The sequence below is a fragment of the Mya arenaria genome, chromosome 9, assembly GCF_026914265.1.
Source record: "Mya arenaria isolate MELC-2E11 chromosome 9, ASM2691426v1".
NCBI lineage: Eukaryota > Metazoa > Mollusca > Bivalvia > Myida > Myidae > Mya > Mya arenaria.
Window position 1 is genome coordinate 46079492 of NC_069130.1, and position 14181 is coordinate 46093672.

At 34.7% G+C, this 14181-nt stretch overlaps 1 protein-coding gene across 4 annotated transcripts in view; it reads left to right on the forward strand.

Moving 5' to 3' along the window:
* LOC128202648 (sex peptide receptor-related protein 2-like) overlaps positions 1-14181 on the forward strand; it is a 28429-nt gene that overhangs the window by 8391 nt on the left and 5857 nt on the right. Inside the window, exon 1 of one of the 4 annotated variants that reach the window (XM_052903666.1) lies at positions 2025-2140. The exons of 1 other annotated variant lie outside the window; for it this stretch is intronic. The gene's annotated coding sequence lies outside the window, so the exon portion shown is untranslated. Of the gene's footprint in view, positions 1-2024; positions 2141-8974; positions 9119-10244; positions 10264-14181 lie in introns of those variants that run through there. 2 more of the 4 variants (XM_052903668.1, XM_052903669.1) reach the window with 2 other exon arrangements.

Sequence of the window (14181 nt, forward strand, 5' to 3'; positions counted from 1 at the left end):
TTGTTTGGCCACATGAAGTTAACACAATAACATGTAGACCACTAAAATGTTTGTCAGTTTGTACTTTCACAAAATAAATGGTTATGCAACTGTGTCGCATCCTACCACTTCTGTAAATACATACCACGTGCCGTTTATCATTACAAATAAACTCTTGGTGCAGCTGTGCATGTTGTAAAAGTGCTATCTCGTATGACAGTAAATGATTTATTACAAATACCATCGCAAACAATAACTCTTGGTGCAGAAGTGCGGGTTGATTAATTCATGTTGGCAAATACATCCTTACAGCCTTTCTAGTAAAGCAGTTAATTTATTGTAGTTACAAATGCTGGCACATATGTTTTATTGGCGTGAATTCTATAAATTAAACCATCTCAATAAAATGCAAATTCTGCATTTGGTCAATAATAACACGAAGGTATGCTGAGATAATAAAGAACCTGCATGTTGATAGATGACCAAAAAGAACGCGCATTTAATTGTAAACGTACACAATACTTATTTATAAGTTACAAGTAGTCAATAAAACACCAAATTATACTGGTTATCTGTAGGAACGCGCATTTGTACAGGTAGTCTATAAGAGCACGCACATTTGTACAGGTAGTCGATAAGAACACGCACATTTCTACATGTAGTCGGTACGATCACGCACATTTCTACAAGTAGTCGATTATACCATGCACATTTGTACAGGTAGTCGATTATACCATGCACATTTGTACAGGTAGTCGATAAGAACACGCACATTTGTTAAGGTAGACTATAAGAACACGCACATTTGTTAAGGTAGACTATAAGAACACGCACATTTGTTAAGGTAGACTATAAGAACACGCACATTTGTTAAGGTAGACTATAAGAACACGCACATTTGTTAAGGTAGACTATAAGAACACGCACATTTGTGCAAATAGTCGATAAGAACACGCACATTTGTACAGGTAGTCGATGAGAACACGCACATTTGTACAGGTAGTCGATAAGAACACGAACATTTATACAGGTAGTCGATAAGAACACGCACATTTGTACAGGTAGTCGATACGTACACGCTCATTTGTACAGGTAGTCGATACGTACACGCTCATTTGTACAGGTAGTCGATACGTACACGCTCATTTGTACAGGTAGTCGATAAGAACACGCTCATTTGTACAGGTAGTCGATACGTACACGCTCATTTGTACAGGTAGTCGATAAGAACACGCACATTTGTACAGGTAGTCGATACGTACACGCTCATTTGTACAGGTAGTCGATACGTACACGCTCATTTGTACAGGTAGTCGATAAGAACACGCACATTGGTACAGGTAGTCGATACGTACACGCTCATTTGTACAGGTAGTCGATAAGAACACGCACATTGGTACAGGTAGTCGATACGTACACGCTCATTTGTACAGGTAGTCGATAAGAACACGCACACTTGTACAGGTAGTCGATAAGAACACGCACATTTGTACAAATACTAGTAGTCGATAAGAACACGCACATTTGTACAGGTAGTCAATAAGAACACGCACATGTGTTAATGTATTCTATAAGAACACGCACATTTGTGCAAAGTCGATAAGAACACGCACATTTGTGCAAATAGTCGATAAGAACACGCACATTTGTACAGGTAGTCGATGAGAACACGCACATTTGTACAGGTAGTCGATAAGAATACGCACATGTGTTAAGGTATTCTATAAGAACACGCACATTTGTACAGGTAGTCGATGAGAACACACACATTTGTACAGGTAGTCGATAAGAATACGCACATGTGTTAAGGTATTCTATAAGAACACGCACATTTGTACAGGTAGTCGATGAGAACACGCACATTTGTACAGGTAGTCAATGAGAACACGCACATTTGTACAGGTAGTCGATGAGAACACGCACATTTGTACAGGTAGTCGATAAGAACACGCTTTGAGTTGTATACTAGCAAAGAACGAGAACGCCATCGTCAAAAAGTATCTTGACAAGAAAACAGATTCACAAGTTGGCAAGTTGCATACACAATGGTATGTAGGTCTCATCATTCTCTGTGTATCATCTAAGATATTTAAAAGCAAAGATGTGAAGGAATGTTTCTCACTGAATGTTTTTGTTTCTAAATGTAGGGACTTACAGAAAGGTACGTTTTTCGTACAGATTATTATTATATGTTAGTAGTTTTAAATTTAAACTATATTTTAAATGTTTAACTTAAATGGTTTTATTGAATATTTATGTAAAATGCACTTTAAAGCTGCACTCTCATAGATAGTACGTTTTGACAACTTTTTTTTTTTGTCTTGGAACAAGCCAATTTTTGCGAAAATACATGGAAAACAGTTATATAAGACTGCTTACAAAATATTAGATCGGGTATTTTTATATTTATGTTCAAAAAATTGATGTTTTATGCATTTTTCTGAAACCGTTAGTAACGCTTTAGGCCAAAAAACATTATTTTCGAACGGAAATATGAAAATCTGCGTTCTGATCTTTTTTCAGGAATCTTTTATCATTGGTTTGCAGATATTTACGCAAAAATTGCTCTTTCCACGACAAAAAATAAAAAAAAGTTGTAAAAATGATATATCTGTGAGAGTGCAGTTTTAAGTGATCATCTTAAGTTGTACTGCTTGCAACAATGGTAAAATATCATCAACAGTTTCAATAAAAGCTCTAGTTTTCATAATTAATTAAAATGTGAAAATAAATAAATCATGGATTTGCTAAAGTAACACGATTAATGAAAGCTTCATGGCTTAGATTTATGCAGACGACATTAGATATGTCCGTTACTGTTTGCATATAAAAATTGGTAAAATAACCGATTTTGAAAACAATTTTGAAATGAAAATATTGCCAACATTAAGACTGAGTCCCTCAGTATTCTTTCTTGTCGTTAAATGTGTGTTTAACCCTACTTGATGAGCTGGTAAAGGGCATACTGCTGATTATCTTTGACATACTTTAACCTTCAAGTACTAAGTGAAAGAGAAAACAGGGGCGGATCCAGGAATCAACGTTAGAGGGGGCGTAGCTTAGGGGCGCAACCTTTTGACATGCACCCCTCCCTCTGAACCGAAAGTGTATGGCATAAACTGTTTGCATATGGATTGGGGGTTAAGCAATCAAGAAAAAATAACAATTTGTAGTTGGAAATGATGCATTATTGGCGTATTTTATTATTTTTTATCTCCTAAATTGACATAAAAAGTAAACTTTGACGATTTTAGAGGGGGCGCGCGCCGGATGCGCCCCCTCTAAATCCGCTAGTGGAAAAAGTAAAGAAGTAGGTTATCGCATATACTTGCCACAAACCACATACAATAAAAAATACACCCACTAGTTTGCGTGGTAATTGAGAAATTTCAATCACAATGTATAAAATGTCAAATTATACAAAAGTACACTTATACTAGTTGGTGAATAACTTTATTTACCGGTCAAAAGGAATACATCATTTTTTATCTCTCTATTTTTTTATTAACAATTTATTGAATGTTGCCATGGATATGTTTTATAAATTCAGAACCCCAATACTAAAACAAAAATGTTTTAACATTCCTTTTAACGACTTTTGTACTATGTAATGACCTTCAAAGATGAATTCACTTTTCTCCGCTTTATTTGTTTTGCAAAAACTGTTTACATAGTTGTGTCAGAGTGACATATACTAACAGCAATGAAATAGAATAGTTTATGAGTTTTACCACGTTCAGAGCCTTAAGTCTGAATTCATATCTTAAAAGTTAAAACATTTCGCCAATGTCGTCTGCAAGAAATGTGGTTTTTCTTTACGTGCCAAATGTCAGCTTGAATGTCAAGAATATTGGTTAAGTGTACACCACATCCTCTTACCGTGTCACTGTTATAGGCACCAAGGTCACGTCAAAGTGATTCTATATATAGCGCAAGGACCACCAAACACAAATGGCAACGTTCGATTGATAACTGACTCTTTAGAACTTAAAATGATATCTTGTAAATATCATAGTCCAGGGTCGTAGCAAGCCCTCTATTTTTTGTGGATTCATAATTGTGCTGGGGGTGGGGTCCGGTGGCAATTGCCCCCTCGGAAAATTTTGAAACCCATGGTGCAATCTGGTGCATTCAGGGCGTTCTGAGGTGCTTGATTTAGTACTGGAAAATGGACAGTTTTAGGATCATGAAGTCAAGTATGCATACTCGCACACTTTTAGGCGTGTTTCATTGCTACAAATTAATATTAATTAAGCATCATTACCATAGTACATTTGTTGTGTTTAAGTTAATGTATCGATTGTTGAGAACCCTTTAAAGTCGACGATTGAGTTAACGAACGTCATCATTGTTAACGCTCAAATCATTGTAATGTAACTAAAAATGGACACGTTTGTGATCTTCAGTATTAATAGCATTGCTTGGGGCACCGGTTTCACCTGTTTCACGTGTTTTATCTAAATATTTGAGCTGTTACAAAACGGGTTTCGTGTTAACGTTAACAATGATGCTGTTAACAACGTGGTTAACTTTAACAAAGTTTTTAACGATCTCCCAATTGATTTTCTTCGTTTAAACAGCCAAAAATCAAACTTCATATAATTAGTTTGGTATGGAATAAACACTTAATACATCTAGTGGTCAACATTTTATTTTGTCCAATGAGATGTCAGTATTTCTCAATCTTCCCAATATAATTATTTAAGTAAATCAGCAGTCAGCCGTTATTGATTTAAATCAGGTGAAGCGAAAGATATATATTAACAGTGGCTGGGCCACTTTATAGGTAGTTTACAAAATAACATATAGATAACTAAAATGTTTGTTAGTATGTACAAAATAAATGGTTGTGCGACTGTGTTTCATACAATTGATATAGGTAAACATATACTTACAGCCGTTAAACATCACAAAAATAACTCGTGGTGCAGACGTGCATGTTTTCAAAGTGCTGTCTCGTAAAACAATGAATTAATTGTTGTTACAAACGCTGTCACATATGTTTTATTGGCGTGATTTTTATAAATCATTTTAAATCAATAAATACTTCGATGTCATTGCAGTAAAAAAAAAACCCGCAAATATTTAGGTTATAAAAACACGCACAGGGACGTATCTAGGCAAACTCGGGTCTACAGTGCGCCGTGGCTCACCAATGATTAACATTCCCTCGAAATGACAAATGCCTATAACTCGTGTCAAAATCAAATGGGTATGCACACTCTTTATACATGCAACTTTTCACTGGTTAATGTTTCTCGTTATTTTGAATTTCTGAATTGAGCCTATTGAGACGTACAGGTGGCCAATAAGAACACATACCTGTACATGTGGCCAATAAGAAATCATACCCGTACAGGTGGCCAATAAGAACACATACACATACAGGTGGTCAATAAGAACACATACACATACAGGTGGTCAATAAGAACACATACACATACAGGTGGTCAATAAGAACACATACCCGTACATATGGTCAATAAGGACACATACCCGTACATGTGGTCAATAAGAACACATACCCGTACAGGTGGCCAATAAGAACACATACACATACAGGTGGTCAATAAGAACACATACACATACAGGTGGTCAATAAGAAAACATACACATACAGGTGGTCAATAAGAACACATACCCGTACATGTGGTCAATAAGAACAGAACACATACCCGTACAGGTGGCCAATAAGAACACATACCCGTACATGTGGTCAATAAGAACACATACACATACAGGTGGTCAATAAGAACACATACCCGTACATGTGGTCAATAAGAACACATACCCGTACAGGTGGTCGATAAGAACACATACTCGTACATGTGGTCAATAAGAACACATACCCGTACATGTGGTCAATAAGAACACATACCCGTACATGTGGTCAATAAGAACACATACCCGTACAGGTGGTCAATAAGAACACATACCCGTACAGGTGGTCAATAAGAACACATACCCGTACCTGTGGTCAATAAGAACACATACCCGTACAGGTGGCCAATAAGAACACATACCCGTACATGTGGTCAATAAGAACACATACACATACAGGTGGCCAATAAGAACACATACCCGTACATGTGGTCAATAAGAACACATACCCGTACATGTGGTCAATAAGAACATATACCCGTACATGTGGTCAATAAGAACACATACACGTACAGTTGGTCAATAAGAACATATACCCGTACATGTGGTCAATAAGAACACATACACATACAGGTGGTCAATAAGAACACATACCCGTACATGTGGTCAATAAGAACACATACCCGTACAGGTGGCCAATAAGAACACATACCCGTACATGTGGTCAATAAGAACACATACCCGTACATGTGGTCAATAAGAACATATACCCGTACATGTGGTCGATAAGAACACATACCCGTACATGTGGTCAATAAGAACACATACCCGTACATGTGGTCGATAAGAACACATACCCGTACATGTGGTCAATAAGAACACATACCCGTACATGTGGTCAATAAGAACATATACCCGTACATGTGGTCAATAAGAACACATACACGTACAGTTGGTCAATAAGAACACATACCCGTACATGTGGTCAATAAGAACACATACCCGTACATGTGGTCAATAAGAACACATACACATACAGGTGGTCAATAAGAACACATACCCGTACATGTGGTCAATAAGAACACATACCCGTACAGGTGGCCAATAAGAACACATACCCGTACAGGTGGCCAATAAGAACACATACCCGTACATGTGGTCAATAAGAACACATACCCGTACATGTGGTCGATAAGAACACATACCCGTACATGTGGTCAATAAGAACACATACCCGTACATGTGGTCAATAAGAACATATACCCGTACATGTGGTCAATAAGAACACATACACGTACAGTTGGTCAATAAGAACATATACCCGTACATGTGGTCAATAAGAACACATACACATACAGGTGGTCAATAAGAACACATACCCGTACATGTGGTCAATAAGAACACATACCCGTACATGTGGTCAATAAGAACACATACCCGTACATGTGGTCAATAAGAACACATACCCGTACATGTGGTCAATAAGAACACATACACATACATGTGGTCAATAAGAACACATACCCGTACATGTGGTCAATAAGAACACATACCCGTACAGGTGGTCAATAAGAACACATACACGTACATGTGGTCGATAAGAACACATACCCGTACAGGTGGTCGATAAGAACACATACTCGTACAGGTGGTAGATGAGAACACATACCCGTGCAGGTGGTCAATAATAAAATACAATTATGTGGGGGTTTTGTGAGACCGAACAGTTCTACATGTAGTAACAACTTGACAAGTTATGCCTTCTAGTACTAGGGCAAAAATAAATCTAGCAATTAAACCTTTTGTATCAACTGTCAAAAATTCACAATATGTTCGATAAATAGCCTTACATTTAATCTAAGTACAGTTTCGTTCTCTATCACGTCTCAATGTTAATCAATCCTTTATCTGACATATCGTATTTCAGATTAAAATTAAAGAGAGTGACATCAGGCTGTATTTGGTAATCATATAAAATAGTTACAAAACAAATCGAAACGTAGATATAATATGTCATTCATCGGAATGCCACGAATGAATTAAATTATTAATTGGGCGTGTCAGCAAGCCAGTTGTGATTGATATACAAGCAATGAACGATAACGTCATAATCAAAATAAAACAGATTGACCTCAAATGTTAAAGATGCACTCTTACTCCCAAATATGTTATACCGCAATTAATACAAATGTTTTAATTTACCGAAAAGGATGATTAAATATCGAAAACAATGATTCTTATGAAGGATGCCGTGTTGAATTTGAAAGAAAGGTGCAGAAAACTTGGTATTTTCTACCTCATGAGATGATCGTAGCTAACAGTAAATCTTTTAGCACTCACCAATCCTTTAATATTTGGGCGATTTCAGCTATTAGATACACGGTTACAATATTGTTATCAGTAATTAATATTTTCCATAAATGCATTATTTATTAAGTAGTTAAATGTTTATCATTCAAAATTTATGTTTGTTATAAATGTGTTTATGTTGATTTTAAATACGAGTGTTACTTTAACAAGTTGGCAAAGTATTTTGCATAAAAAAATGATTGGAGGTTTGTTTATGCTTCTATTCGTCGTTTAAAGGCCACACCAAATTGATCTTTCGTTCCTCGGATTCGCCGCACCTGTTTTTTTGAAAATGTAAAAAAAATATTTTTATTTTTTTCATGCGATCGCTCCAATTTTTTTACCTGTGAACCAGATATTTTGAGTTTAAATATAGGTTGAAGTGTAATTTGTCCATTTTTAATATGTTTTTCGCTTGCGCTCGCTTCATATTTAATGAAAAATGATAAAAAAAAAATATTTTTATTTTTATTTCGCTCGCTCGCTCAATTTTTTTTTGGCAAAAATCCGAGGAACTAAAGATCAATTTGGTGTGGCATTATGTATCATTCAAAATATTTAAAAACAAATATGTGAAGGAATATTCCCACACTAAATGTGTTTGTTTCTAATTGTACGGATATCAAGAAGGGTACGTTTTGCGTACAAATTATTATTTTAAAATATGTAGTGTTAATTTCAAACTAAATCTAAAACGTTTAAATAAACTGTCAAATTCACAATATGTTCGATAAATAACCTTACATTCAATCTATGTACAGTTGTTTTTCTCTATCACGTTTCAATGTTAATCAATCCTTTATCTGACACTTTCGTATTTCAAATTTAAAGTTGAAGAGAAAAAAATCAGACTGTATTTGGTATTAATGATAAATTATTACAAAACAAATGTCATACGTCGAAATGCTTTATTGATTAAGCGTGGCAGTAAGCCAGTCGTGAGAAATATACAAGCAAAGAACGAGAACGCTATCGTCAAAAAACAACAACAACCAACAAACAGATAAACCACGAACGTTAACAAGTTGGCAAACCATTCTGCATAACAAAATGGTAGGAAGATTGCATCATTCTGTGTTTATCTTTATATTTGTTCTCAAAGATGATACAAAATGTTTAAAAACAAAGATGTATAGGAATGTTCCCTCACTAAATGTCTCTGGTTCTAAATGTACGGACTTAAAGAAAGGTACTTTTTCGTACAGATTATTATTTTATGATATGTACTAAACATTGTACTTAAGTCTAATGTAGTGTTTAAATTATACATATTTGAATGAATTATCCATTAAAATATACAAAATGTACATTGTATAATATTATAAACTGCAATTAAAGTGATCATCTTAAGTTGTACTGCTTGAAACAATGGTAAAGTATCATCAAGTCAAGTAAAGTCAAGTCAAACGACGTTTATTGACTCATATCATAAACATGGCAAATGAAGGCATATACAAACATATATATATATGTATATATGGCGGCAGATACATTGTTAAATTCAAACTACAATTCATATGATTTATACTATACGGAATAAATCGTATGAATCACATGATACAGGTATCGGAGAGTCATTCACATGTAATCAGAAAACATGATTGACATATAACACTGAATAAGGTTATATCAATAGTATAAGTATTAACATGATCAAACATTTCAATAAATGCACTAGCATTCATAATTAATTAAAATGTGAATACAAATAAATCATGTATTTGCTAAAGTAACGCTATTACTGAAAGCTGTATGGATTAAGGCTTAAATTCAGAAAACTTTGTTCAGACAACATTATATCTCATTCTCTGCCCATTGCTGTTGGCTGTGTGCTATTAAAAGTTCGTAAAAAATGATTTTGAACACATTTTTGAACAAATGAAAAGTTGCAAACATGAAATCTGTAAAAAAGTCCCTCAATTTTTTTATCAGAATATTTCTTACATGCTTGATGAGCTGCGAAGGGCATACAGCTGATGATCATGTAAAAGAAAGTATATAATTATTATTATCAAGAGTTTATGAGCTCTGGAATTAATCTCCATGAAACGTAACGGGCCCTTGATATTGTAATAATGAAAGTCTGAAATTCGAACCGGTGCCAGGCAGATAGTATATCCGTTACGTCATAGTTCTGGTATCCTTGACAACTTATCAAACTTTACTCTCGATAGTGAACCGTCTGTCAAGATAAAGCACTTCAGCTAAGGAGTTCGGCTTAGATTGAGATGGGTACCTGACCTCCACAATCGTGCTTGATGAGCTTTCGGTGAAAACAGTTGGATGTTCTACGCTAAACCGTTTCATTGTATATTCGCCTTGAACATTAATAACGTAAGGCAGTGGTTCTAGTATCATACTATTTGGATATTATCTTTGGATATTGTGTTTACTAGTTGACCAGAGATTATAAGGTATAACTATGGTGAAGTGGCGCCTGTCCTTGCTGTATTGTTTAGTGTCTTGTAGATGTTATGCGTGTTTTAATTGTGGCAAGTGTTGTTTAAAGCAGAGAAAGGTTTTAATTCGATTTTAGCTAATTTCTCGAATTTTCTTATGCTTTACAGACTTAAGTATATCGTTCTAATTTGCCAAAATACATCCTTAAATTTGATAATCGAAGGTTTCTAGTGAATTTAAATAGTTAATTGTGATTTTCATAAAAATGATTTCCAATTTGAATCTAAAAACGCTCATAGAAATAAAAATTACACACAATATAGAAAGACAAAAAATGAGTTTAGCTTAATCCTGTAATAAGAGACTTTAAGAAGTTCGAAGAAATTGAGTCTTGCTCTTTGGTTTACGACTGGTATACAAAAAAGGATCCGGTTCTATTCTTTTAAAGATGAAGTACACGTGCATGGTTTACAGCTAATTGTACAGTGTTGATTAACATAATCCACATTCGACCCCTGCCCCTCTGGCCCCAATTTCTCGAAACTTCTTTAGCTTAACAGGCTTATGTAGCTTATTTTACTTAGCCAAAATACAAACTGTAATTTGATTTCGATAAATGCAAAATTGTTTATTGTGAATAGCATTAAGATAATTTCAATTTAAAGTCTAAAATATCTAAAATATCATATTGCACAAACTATAGGGAAAACAAAATGATTAGAATAGTTTAATCCTGTTTTAAGGGATTTAAGAAGTTTAGACATATTGGGACCAGCTGGTTTGCTAACAAAACCGTGACTTAACTTGACTGTCGCGTGCCATCTTATTATTTTTTCCCAGTCTGTGCTAATTTAAACTTAATTATTTTACAACGATTGTGAAACACAACTGCAGTGAACATTATATTAATTACTCTCGCTGGCACGGTTTTACGCGAGACTTTGGTTTTGTGTTGTGGTGGAAACCGGAGTACCCGCAGAAAACCCACTTGTCCGGCTTGGTTACCACAAACCAAACTCACATGCGCCCAGGCAGGGAATCGAGTCTGGGCTGACACTGTAAGGGTACGGCTGGTGTTCATAAAAAGTCATATGCCTAACTTAAGTATCTCTCTTGTAATATTATATATAATAACTTTATAGTTTCTGAATTCACTTATTTCCAATGATTTTATCAAGTACATACATTTATCAAATGATATTATTAAATGAAGTAAATTTATCATTTGCCTACGTCGCTTGAAAAAAGAAAATTAAACTTTAAATTGAAACGTGATAGGAATGATATATAAAACCGTGGATCTAAACAATAGAACAGAACAGAAAGTTATTTCGACTTATGCAACAAGGCATCTCGCCTAAAAAATATATACAGTCGAACCCCGTTGGCTCGAACTCTTAAGGACCGGCGAAAATACCTCGAGCCTCGGAAAATTCGAGCCAAGTGGGAATTCTTAACTCCAGTATAGAGAAATGGGTCCTTAACATTCAGTTCGAGCCAACGAGGAATTCGAGCCAACGGAGTTCGACTGTACAAGGAAACACAATGTTCATGCATGTGATTATCGTTACAAGGTAGCCAACATCAATAACAGTTCAAGAATAGCTTAAGAAATATGGAGAATGTTCATGTATACCAATATTGTTAATAATAATAGATATAAAAAGCAGTATAGCTAATTAATAAGATATATTATGGAAATGCAGATGGTTAGTGGTTACAACAGTGATTAAAATAATATCATTGATTAATAAGTGTCTTCTATTATTTGCCTGTACCACGAATTTACATAAACAATACAATAGTTGTTTTGTTATTAGATCTACTAGTAACATGTTGAGTAAATTTAAACCAGTTTTAATTGCTCCAAGATCACACACACGCACGCACGCACGCACGCACTCACGCACACACACACGCGCGCAGACACACACACACACACACACTTTTTATTTTGTCACGGTAACATATCGTTACAACAGACATGTAATAACATATACAGGCAATTGGATAAACAACATGACGGAAAATAACAATTGAGGCAATTCTACCAACGGGTCCAGTGACAAATCGCTAACAGGATGATAAAGGAAACAATGTAATACCAAGTTTTACAGCTTAAGAAGTTTGCATGTATACTACCCGTTGATCTGCTAACTTATCTGTAGTAAAACAAGCCCCTTAAACTTGCGTCGGGGTATTTTATGAATGGAAATTCGCCTCGTTTCATTGGCTAACGGTACAAAAAGCACGTGCAGAAATTTATGAACGGTGTAAATTGTTACAAAATTAATATGAGATTATTTAGATTTAACTAGTTATGAATAATGGACTTTGTTGAGATAATTATCGCTGCGTGATTTGGAATATAAGCCTGGAGGTAAGAAGAAGTAGAGTAATTAATTCATCAGATATCTGGCGAACTTTGACAGATTAACGAGACTTTTTTATTACTTGTATTTAGGAGCTCGCTTTACTTTATCATTTTTGGATGCTGCCAATAATATCGTGAAATGATGATTTTTCTTTGATCCTGGAAGTTTTTGCACGTTAATATGTAATGGTAGCTGTCGCCAATGTCTGACTGACAGAGCGGACACCGCATGTGCGCGTATTCTATTCCTTGCCATGCTAAAGTTTCAACTGGAAATTTAAAGTTACATGATCTAAGTATGTATAAATTGAAGCATGATTAAGTGGAATGATAGTTAAATATTTCTCTAGTGTAATCGTTTGCTTAAAGCTATTATAAAATATTCCTTTGATAGATGATCTCATTTTTTCGTGCCAAAATTGTAAGTACTGGTCTTTTAATATTTTCGTTATACTATAACCTGTAAACTTAACATTTACGTTTATTTGATTTTCGAACAAATTTGAATTACCAGTGGAGTCAAAAATATACTTTAAATAATTAAGCCATTATAAATTTAGGTTACTTTGTCGCATCGAGCGATGAACAATTGATGCATACAAGTCCTCAAATAGTACTAGTTTGCTCCAATAAGCAATCATTCTTTTTTTAATTGTAATTTTAATCGGTTCTCTGCCAAGCTCGCCATATAACATAATTTGCAGGTGTACTTTTCCTTGAATTTGTTATTTTCTTTAAAAAATCTAGATCGGACAATAATTTTCAGGGGATTTTGTTGATCCCTTTTGCTTGTAAATTGGTATAATGTAACCATCTGCCCATGATTTCGGAAAAAAATCCGGTATTAAGAATGCAATTAAAGAATTGTACATATATAGGTAAGAGTATTTGTTTTGTTGACTTTATATATTCGTTACATATATTATCAGATGGACTAGAAGCTTTGCCATTATTGCATTTATTAATCATCTTTTCGATTTCTAAGGAAGTTAAAGGTGAATTTAGTGTCTCTTCGTCATTATCAATATTAATGGTTTTGATATCTAGGTTTTCGGCACCGTTAGTGGTGTTAAGATTTTTGAAAAGATCTTGAAAATCCTCAATACTAGGAGTTTCGCCATAACATATAAATACATTCTTTATAAATGACAATAATACAAAACGAGGAAAATACGTAATTAGCAAGCAATTAGACACTTTAAACCAAATGTTTGTAACAAGATACGCCATTAAGCAATGTAAATATTCCTCCTCCGTATTTAACATTTGACCTCACGCCTATAAGTTACAATTATAGAACATTAATAGATGGCTTTTGGCCTGTGTACATTTAAGTATAATGACTTCCAGCTTAATTTGGGAAACAAAAACCGCATTCCTTTCATATTGATCCGCCGTTTAATTGAGCTTTAAGAAGTACTTACAGAACTTTTTGATTTCAGAAAATAAAGGCCAGACAAAATACTAAGAAAATATGT